Source organism: Odontesthes bonariensis, chromosome 22 (assembly GCF_027942865.1).
Source record: "Odontesthes bonariensis isolate fOdoBon6 chromosome 22, fOdoBon6.hap1, whole genome shotgun sequence".
Classification (NCBI taxonomy): Eukaryota; Metazoa; Chordata; class Actinopteri; order Atheriniformes; family Atherinopsidae; genus Odontesthes; species Odontesthes bonariensis.
Window position 1 is genome coordinate 22845929 of NC_134527.1, and position 10385 is coordinate 22856313.

Genomic DNA, 10385 nt, shown 5'->3' on the forward strand with positions numbered 1-10385 from the left:
TCTCTTGATTTTATGCAAAATCCTTCTTTGCATTATTGTCTCCAGAGGTTCCACAGTCGTCCCCAGAACAGAACCAGCCTTCCTTATCAGGTTGTTGAGTCTTTTTAGGTCCCTGGTTCTGATGCTGCTGCCCCAACAGATGACGCAAGAGGAAATGACGCTCTCAACAACAGACTTGTAGAAGATCTGCAACATCTTGTTGCAAACCTTGAAGGACCTTAGCTTCCTCAAGAAGTACAGTCTGCTCTGTCCTTTCTTGTAGATTGCTTCACTGTTGTGTCTCCAGTCCAGTCTGTTGTCCAGATGAACACCAAGGTATTTATATTCCTCAACCACCTCCACTTCTTCTCCCATGATGGAAACAGGGTTTGATCTGACCCTGTTTCTCCTGAAATCTACAATCATCTCCTTTGTTTTGTTAACATTCAAGATGAGATGATTGTTCCCACACCATGCCACAAAGCGGTCCACCAGCTCTCTGTACTCAGCTTCTTGTCCATCTCTGATACACCCGACAACTGCAGAGTCATCTGAATATTTCTGTAGATGACAGGAGTCTGACTTGTACTGGAAGTCTGAAGTGTACAGAGTGAAAAGGAATGGTGAGAGTACAGTCCCCTGTGGTGCTCCTGTGCTGCTGATCACCTGGTTAGACACACAATTCTTCAGTCTGACAAACTGTGGTCTGTTTGTCAGGTAGTCATTAATCCAGGTGATTGTTGAGTCCTCCACCTGAGTCTTCTGGAGTTTCAGACTAAGCAGATCAGGCTGGATTGTGTTAAATGCACTGGAGAAATCAAAGAACATGATCCTCACAGTGCTGCCTGCTTTGTCCAGATGACAGTGGGTTTGTTGAAGCAGGTGTATGATAGCGTCTTCAACTCCAACTCCATGGCGATAAGCAAACTGCAGGGGGTCCTGATATGTGCTGGTTTGCTTACACAGGTGGGTCAACAGGAGTCTCTCCAGGACCTTCATGATGTGGGATGTCAGGGCAACAGGTCTGTAATCATTGATGTCTGAGGGGTGAGTTTTCTTTGGTACCGGAACCAGACAGGATGTCTTCCACAACAGTGGTACCTTCTCTTGGGTCAAGCTAAGGTTGAAAAGGTGTTGCAGAATCCCACAGAGCTGCTCTGCACAGGCCTTCAGGACTCGGGGGCTGACACCATCTGGACCTGCAGCCTTGTTCCGGTTCAGTCTTTCCAACTGCCTCTTCACCTGACTTCTAGAAACAGAAAAGTGGGAGAGGGAGGCAAAGGGGACAGCAGCATCTTCTGATTGGGTTGAAGACAAACTAGTGGAAGCAGAAGAATCCATGACTGAGGTGGAGGTGGAGATGTTACAGGAAAGCTGTGGGTCAGAGGAGGGTGGGATGTCTCATGGAGCAAAGTAAAAGAGCAGCTGTTTGTTTTGTTTGCTATGGCGATAATGTCATTATTTCTTAAATTACTGGGCTAACTGAGTTCTAGTGATACAAGCGTCTGGGTTCCTCATTTGGTCAGCTCCTTCCTTTGCTCCGCTAATCGACTCTGCAGAGCACCGCAAATTCAAATCCAATTTGGCTTATTCTCAAAATGCTGTCAAAAATTACAACGTGAGAAAGAAATGAGGCCGGCGCAGCGTCATGTTGGTCTGTTGAATGTTTTTTAAAAAATCAGCGAGATAAGTGGTCTCCAGATCAAGGTGTGAATGTTTCTTAAGAAAACTGCCACTGGTCACATGACTTCACGGACAGGCTATAGTGTAATGGGGTCAGTGAACAGGCCTCAAACTGTTTAAATCACGGCACACCACAGTGACACAAATGCAATTTATTCCACTTTGAAAAGGGGCAAAAGCCAGTTTGGAGCGGTTCACATCTTCTAATTAAATTAAATTGAGATAATATTTCAACTGAATCAGCATGAAATGCGCGACGAATTCGACAGCAGAGACGTTTAGCTCATTTTGCAGCACGTGTGAAAGTTAGCAGGAGGATCCCATAACAAAATGGTGCAGTCGTAGATATTAAAATTCAGTTTAAAATCTAATCATAACAGTCCATGTGATTTACACATTCAAACAACAGTTGAGCTCGGGGTACATCCCAAGTGGAAGCTGACAAAAATGATGGAAGACCTGAAAACAAAGAGCTCCAGCTGTGAAACATGAACAAACAGCCCCATTGACTAACCATCTGATCAATGCACTGGTCTCTTGGGGATATGGGAAGTTAAGAGTTACGCAACAAATGTGATTAGTTGAGGAAATTATTTGAACATGCAACCACAAAAAAAAAAAAAAAAAAAAAAAACCAGAGCGTTTGCATGATGGAAAAACTCCTCACGTCATCAGTGGTTCGTCATCAGCACAGTATCTACCAAAGATAATTGCGCAAGAGTAGAGAAAGGGTTTTTGGCACAATTTCAGCAGAGGAAAGATGAAGTGATTCATCTGGATGAAAAAGGCTGCAATGAGCCCAAAAATAAACAGTGCAACAGTAAATACTGTAAAAATGTATTTATTATATACAGCTGATCTAGACAATTGCAACACTACCTTAAAAGCTCATTTTTAAACGAAAGATTTTACCCATAAATCTTTGGGAGTGTACATAAAAATAGGAAATTTGTTACCAAATGTCTGGCTGGGTTCCTGTTAACATGCTTTCATGCAGACAGTTCGTTTTCATGCTTTTTTAGGAGGTAATAACTGCACTTCATTTTTGGACAACTGTTAAATAAGAAATACAGAGTGCACCGGGTTGACTGTACTGACTGTATTGTATGTGCACAACTGAAGGATCAAGCCCTAATCATATGAAAACAGCCTGAAGACAATGCATCGCATGCCCACTGCACATAAAAGAAGTTGGGCTCAGCAGTATGAATGCACATTTTCAGCAGAGATAGTAAGCTTATCTGCAGCAGTTATTACAACAGACCATTCCTTGCAGGGATTACTTCTAAGAACCCCTGTTCAAATCTTTCTGATTTGGAAACAAAAAAACCCTTTGCATAATTTCCTGAGTAATAGTCGCATTTTCAGTCTACGAACACGTCATTTTTGTTTTCTAAGTCCAGGTTGAACAGTTTCTTCATGCCGACTTTTTTTCCGGCCACTGTACGCCAAAAAGAAGACGGATTTGTCTTCATCAACATGACTGCTGATGGACAGAATGAGCGAAGCGCAGACAGATGCTGCACTAAGTGGGTCAGAGAAGCAGGGAAATCATTAAGGGGAAGCTGAATGCACAAATGTTTCTCAAGCCAATACACCAGCAGGTCAAATGGTATGCAAATGTTTAATTTTGCACAAAGAATGAATCATCAAGCGAACTCACAAAGCTTGTTGTGGGCTTCCATCACTTCATTGGCTGTTCATTCGATATTTATATCTGCAAGCATTAATATACATTACTTGCTATATATTAAACCAGATTTAACAAGTATAAAGCATGCCACGATTCTTCTTCGGGTTCAGAATCAAAGCCTGTATCACACAAAATACAGTAGATATTAGATCAGCCATAAGATGATTATGTCTGAGTATATTAATGTGAAATTAGAAAATCCTGTAATATTTCAATGAACACTTGTTAAGTTTAGAACAATTTAGTTTAGAGGGGGCACTCAAATTTTAAATGAAAATGAGTGTCGGGGCTTTCTTTTTCCTGGCGTGAGTTAAGTCGGATTGATCAAAAGTTGCCATGAATTATAAATATCAGTTCAAAATAGCCTGTTCCTCAATTACCCACGCAATCAGCCTTTTTGGTTAGATTGCCACCACTGGTGCCGTAACATTTGCCAGCTAATCCTAACAAGTAATGAGTAATCATCAGGACGCACGTGCACATCCAAAAATGCTCGGTAACAATTGTTTTAGGAAAAGATCAGTGCCGCGTCTTTCCCGGTTCTTCTTATAGCGTTTATGGGTATCACAGCTGTGTGACCATGAATGGTCATCCTCAGGTTGCTGACTCAATCTCATGATTCTGCTTTTTCACATGACCACATTTCCAAAGTCACCGCTGCCGTTGCGTGCAATCGAGCCATTCACCCCCGCCCCCCCAACTCTGATGCAAGCTTGCACTTGCTATAAGGAGCAGTCCATCAACCTCTTGGCAGCCAAACTTTTTGCTCACTAAGGAATCTGCATGAATTGGGCAGGGGGGTGGGTGGGTGGCAAGGCCATGAAAAGTATAAAAAGCCAATAAAAAAAAACAAAAAAAAAAACACAAGCACTCACGCACACATTGACTCACATGTATCTAAACCAGCCACTTTCTTAAAGCATTGCATTCAGAAGTAGTTTTAACAAGTTATACCAGCAGAAACACTGACGATGTTGGAATAGCAATAAAATATCAGCCCATGCTCCAAACTAGAATAGAAGTGACATGCATGCAAACATGGAAGGAGTGGGTTATGTCTTACTCTCAGTAACATATGAGAAAAGTGCTAGTTACATTTATCACAGTGAATACGGGACGCTGGGGTTTCAACTTTTGCTTCTCCGCTGGAGTGATAACGTTTCTAAAGGCCTTGACACTGAAGAAGCGAGTTGAGTTTAGAACCACAACATAGAGGTTGCTAATGTAAACTAACTTTAAATTATCTGTATATATCTGTATCTAATAAGGCTATGGTCCCATTGGGTTTCCAAAGTAGCACACGTGACTCCACGTGATCGTTCAATTTGCTCAAAATACCTTGATCTCTCAATTATACGGCCTGCAAAATATCAGAAAATGTTGGCATTTCCAAAAGCAGAGGGTCCAATTCAGTCCAAAACTGAAAGACGCTCATATCTCACAGAAACTAAACCAAACCCACCAAGAGAAGCCTCAACTTAAATCAGATAATTACACAATTCCTTCTGCTCTACAGGAAAGATTAGCATTATATAGCCTTTCTAAACTAGTCCATTAATTCAAACTCACAATAACATGCAACACCTTGTTCTGCAGGGACCTGACAGAGGGCTGCATACAAACTTAATGCATCAACTCACCAAATACCCCAAACCATGGCAAAAATAAAGAAAAGGTTCGAGTCCAATACATTTGTCAGCTAAATATTTCCAAATGCATAGGAAAACAACAAGAATGCAGGGACAGTCTTATACAAAGTCAAAACTGGGTTTTTAAACACCGCTTCACCTTTTGAAACAAGCCTATTAAATCTTTTACCACTCCCAGTAATGCATTTACCCTGCAGTGATCTGAGAGCTACAACCCACTTATAGAACTGGAGTTATGTCCAGTAACTGCCACCACCTGCCAGGGAACAGCCTGCGAGCTCCAACAACACCAAGGGAAGGCGTTGGACTGCATCCTGCAAATCCTGATCACAACTTTCTGAAAAGATAATGATAAGGCTCCTACTTTTTATTCTTGACTAAAGTGTGGACACTCCACCCCCACGGATGAGCTGGTAATTAAGTAATAAAAAAAACAAAAAAACACAAACAGCTCTTATAGGTTTCTGTAAAGATAAAGTGAGCCCTGCCCACTCTAAATGAGCATGTGCAACGAGATGTTGCGTTCCAATCAATATTGATCGGAGCTGGGGCAGATAAATACCTGCTGCTACCGCAGTCATTTCAGGAGTAACTGAATACCAACTGAACACTTTTGTCATTGCACTAAAAAGCCAGATGAAAGCAGGTGCAGGTACATCTGCCACGGGATACATGTTCTCACATCTTAACGAGACAACTTGGGTTTACTGGTGCTATACTGAATCACTAGCACTTTGAATTGCCTTGTGTACAAATTGTGCTCTACAAATAAACTTTCCTTGCCTAGCAAGAATGTCACAAGAGTGTTTAGTCAGTGAAGACGTGCTGCTTGGACTAGGATATCTAACTGTCCTAAAACATGAGTCAGACCTAGGATTAATTTGCTGAAGAGGAAATGAGCACTTGTTTGGCCACACAGGGAGGTATATTTAACAAGTAAAAATAAAAAGCTGCTCTCTGCCATAAAATGACCTTGTGTCATAGACACCTAGAGTCACGCTGATAAGGACACAATACACAGAGCACTGAGTCAATTGTTCAACTGCAATACTAGAAGTCAACAAAAGTCCAGAAATCCCACCTGTCATCCGATATTCCATTGGTTTACAGTTTCTGTTTCAACAGGAACTACATCACTAAGGTAGTAAAGATGACATTTTGGGAAGCTTTTGAAAATGGTATTACCTGAAAGTAATCCAGGGAGAATTCAGAACAGCTGACCAAAACAATTATTGGCCATTAAAGACAAAAATAAAACGGCTTTAACATATCTGACCAAATCAGTTCGTCCGAGTTAAACATTTGGTGGAGAAAGAATTCCCAATGAAGGCAACAGATCTGTAAGTGAGCACGATGCACCCTGATTAGCATGGCCGGGGTATAATAAAGATAAGGAACATGACTTTGCTGCTTTTGTCAGATGTTTGCTTCCTTTCAGTCTCCAAAGAGGCAGAACAAACAGCTGGGCAAGTGTAACAATACTACTGTGAGAAAACAAGCAGTATAGTAGGAAGCCTTCTGTGAGTGCCGATCTTATCTTTGGTTCCAGATAAGGCCGGTTGTAAATGATTTTATGAGGAGCTTAAAGGGAGTTAACCACCAGAAATGGGTTTCAATATGTCAATGAACACTATACAATACTGTAAGAAGGCTTCACCTGTGTTATTCGTACAGATTGAACCAATCTAGCATTTGCTCTGATAAATAAGGCTTAAAGAATACAAGAGAACACTCAAAAGTTAGAGAGAAGAATGCCTCAACTTGTGGCGTAATATAGGGATAGATAACACGTACCATGAGTCAATATCATAATAAACGTCTATTTTATAATCTACAATTGTATGACTAATAGAGGGTGTACAACGAAGAGAGATCAGTGGCTTTGTGAGCCATGATGGACTGAAAGATTTCAGCAGCTCTCTTTTAACCTGACTAGATCACCTTGGCAGCTCAAACTAAACTCATAACCCATATCTTTCATAAAATCTGCCATTCTTATGAATCATCTGTCAGGTGATTGCCATGCTTTGTGTAGAAGAAGCCTCAAACAACACTTAAAAACACCCATTTCAAATGAGCCTGCAAAGCGCACGAGGAAGAAAGCCTGGGTTAACAAAGAAAAACCATAATCGCCGTTGTATTACCCGCTACTTTTGAGTAGAGATTGAAGTCATGCCAAGCCATCTAACACAAACAAAACTTGGCTGTGTGAAAACTCGCTTCCCAGTAGAATAAAGGCTGACAACAGTGACAAATGGCAGCTGATTGGTCCTTGTGTCTGTTTACATTTCATTACAGCAAGGATAGTCTTTGAATGCTAATTAGATATGGTTTCAGTTTAACTATTCAACAGCGATACCATCAAATTGAGAACTTGAGTTTTAACCACCTTTATAGACACATGGTCGCCACATAGACACCTTTTTTTAAATCTATAAATCAGAAACCACTTCCTGTTCAAAGCCCTTATGCTTATATTTTACACTTCTCAGGTCCTACTCATCCGAAATAGCCAGGAGAAAGGAAATATTTATGCAGAATTAAAGCCTGGGTGTGATGAGGGTGAGGGAGCATTGGCCCTCTCTGTAACAAGCAACACAGAGGACCTGAATCACCTGATTTACATGCAAACATACAGCCACATACTCCCTTTGGTAACACCACTTGTCAGTCTCTATGGCTGGTCCAGCAGCGTCCACTCTTTAGTGCTTTGTGAAACAAGACAATCTACATAGACGCATGAATATGTACAATTCAGACCACATTCTATTAGTCTTAGTGGCTGGAAAACATCTGCATTTTAAACACAATGTGACGCAGACACAGGAGCTTCCACTGTAAGATACCTGTTAGTCAGGCAGGGAGAAAAAAAAAAAGACAAGTCTTTCCTTTATTTCCACCTGCATGTTGTTTGGTTTCCTTCAGTTTTGATCTATTCATTCATTTACTCACAATTTGTTATTTTCGAGGCTGAGTCTCTTGACAACGTCTCCCTGAGGAAAACAAGCCCAGGCGGATCTGCTGTAATTAAACAAATCAAACTAAACGACAAACATCCAGTTCCATCTCCAACCTTAACACTCGAGTTAAGTGCAGATAGTAAGCTGATTAGTGAGGGGGTGAGAAAATGAAAACACCGATTGTGTTGAGTGTACTGCTCTCTAATCCCCATCCATAGAGGAGCTGAAGGTGCTCCGCCACGACTGCCGCTGTTGTTGCAATACAGCTATTAGGTTAATGACTGCTATTAGCGACCGTATTAAATATATTGACTGCTTTAAATTGTAACAACAATACGTTACGTTTGATGTTCTGCTGACTGCAAATGACAAAGAGGTTATACAGCTTAATAGCAAAGGAGCAGCCACGTACAGCTGTTGATGTAAAACCTACCAAAAAAAAAAAAAAAAACACTCAAAATATCCCAAACTCCACTGTTGTTTTAGACGGAAAATATGCAAACAACATTCACTTAAGTAGCAGCACTCAGGTGAGGGCTCTAGCATTGCAATTTGACGATTAAAATCTACTAAACTAATAAGTAAGGCTCCAAGTCGGACAGCATCAGAATGGGACCAGGGCGAGCTAGCAGTAATGCTAGCACGGTGTATGGGGCCCCACAGACAGAAGCAGTAACTTGCACAAACAAAGCGACTTACCGCAATGAACCTCGAGTCGGTGTCTCGCTTAATGATGCCCACGTTGTGGAAAGTATGCCGTTATCCCGAAAAGCATATATATTTAGAGAGAAGGCTGTTCGCTTGCTTCACAGATTTTCTCAACGATAGTTGAATTGGGTTTGGCTAGCGTTAGCAACGAGCTAATGCTGCCCACTTAAAGAGCAACTCGAAGTCGAAGCTGGCCCAGTGCGCACATTCTCCTCAGCAAGCCGCCCTCAAGTAGTTGAACGTTCCCAGCTGTTTTCGGACTTAAAAGTGTTACCTTCCAAACGTGACTCAGACAAACGAACCGAAGGCGAAGACGGGAGCAAAATGGTCCGTAACAGGTACGAAATAATGACACAGAATATTAAAAAAAATCCAAAATGTCCACGACATTCAGCAAGGAAATACAAAAGGCAAAAATGCGTGCGACCTCCGGCAGAGCGAAACCTTTTCCTCTAGTGTGCCGCGCCCAGATGTTTTCTGTCATAATTTCCTTATGTTTAATCATTGGCAATAAACGCAGCTGTATGGAGTCGACAGAGCTACACGGAGGCTGGTGAAGTACTGCATGGAGAGGCGAGTTTCTTCTCTGCGACCTCTACGTGTGGGAGGCTGTACACCAGAAGTCGCTTTCTCCACTCCAGCTTCACCGAGAGCCCCCTCGATGATGCTTTTACTATCTCACCCAGACAGTGTTGGTGATTACCCCTATCTACCCCAGCCCATCGGTTCGACTGTATTTTCCCTTTCAAATCAGCGACAAGTACGTTTCCACGCAGACTACAAACTGTAAATGTACAAGCAAGCCATACATACGTTTTTTAATAGTCACATTTACGTGTATAAAAAGGTGTTACACCTGGACTAATATTGTTATCTTGTGGCGCCACCTGGTGTAAGTAGGCTACAGCTTTTTCTCTCGGTGGAGATGAGACATTAGAGGTGACTAAAGTACATTAAATACAATTAAATATAACTATAAAAACATGATCACTTACATTTGTGCTCATTTTGATTACATTTCCAAAACAGAAATCTTAATGTTGGACAAAACCAGGTTTGCTGCAATATTTGAGCCAAAGATTGTCATATAATGGATTTTTCACATGTATATTTTTAATCACGATGCAATGTTCTGATGGGAAAACCTGTATACCACTCACATAGATGAATAGATGTTATTTTGATACTTGCCACCGATCTAAACGTTTTTTGCAGACCAGTCATGCCACATAGCAACAACACTCCCCTTTCAGTAGCAGCCTCACCTGACAGTCGGCCAGAAACAAACTGCCAACGAGGGCCTCAAAACACATAACAGAGAGCCTGAGGTGTTTTACCTGGCCTCCATACTCCAAACTCAGGATCTAGCAACCTGTTATGGAACACTCAAGGACAACCTTAAATGTTCCTGGTCCGTGTCCTGACAGCTCAGAGCTCTATTTGCCCCCGAGAACGACCTACTTAATGGAAGTCGGGTGGTCATAATGTTATGGCTGATCAGTGTAGGTTGGAATAAAGACAAAAACAAAAGCCACACATATTTAATGGAAACAACTTTTTAGAGGTGAACCTGAAACAAGTCACCGTGTTTCAAGTTGAAATTGTATATGTTGATATGAAGCTTGGATGTAATGTAAAGTAAAATCAATACCTTAATGTATATTTTCAACATTTTCTTCTCTTTTGTCTGAGAGACGACATATTAATGGAGCA

The 10385-nt window shown here is 41.4% G+C and overlaps 1 protein-coding gene across 5 annotated transcripts in view; it reads right to left on the reverse strand.

Annotated features, from left to right (window-relative positions):
• Positions 1 to 9392, reverse strand: part of erbin (erbb2 interacting protein) — a 51587-nt gene extending 42195 nt beyond the window's left edge. For 2 of the 5 annotated variants that reach the window (XM_075455419.1, XM_075455420.1), the window contains exon 1: positions 8664 to 9391. The gene's annotated coding sequence lies outside the window, so the exon portion shown is untranslated. Of the gene's footprint in view, positions 1 to 8663 lie in introns of all 5 variants that reach the window. The other 3 variants (XM_075455422.1, XM_075455424.1, XM_075455423.1) reach the window with 3 other exon arrangements.
• Between the last annotated feature and the right edge of the window lie 993 nt (positions 9393 to 10385).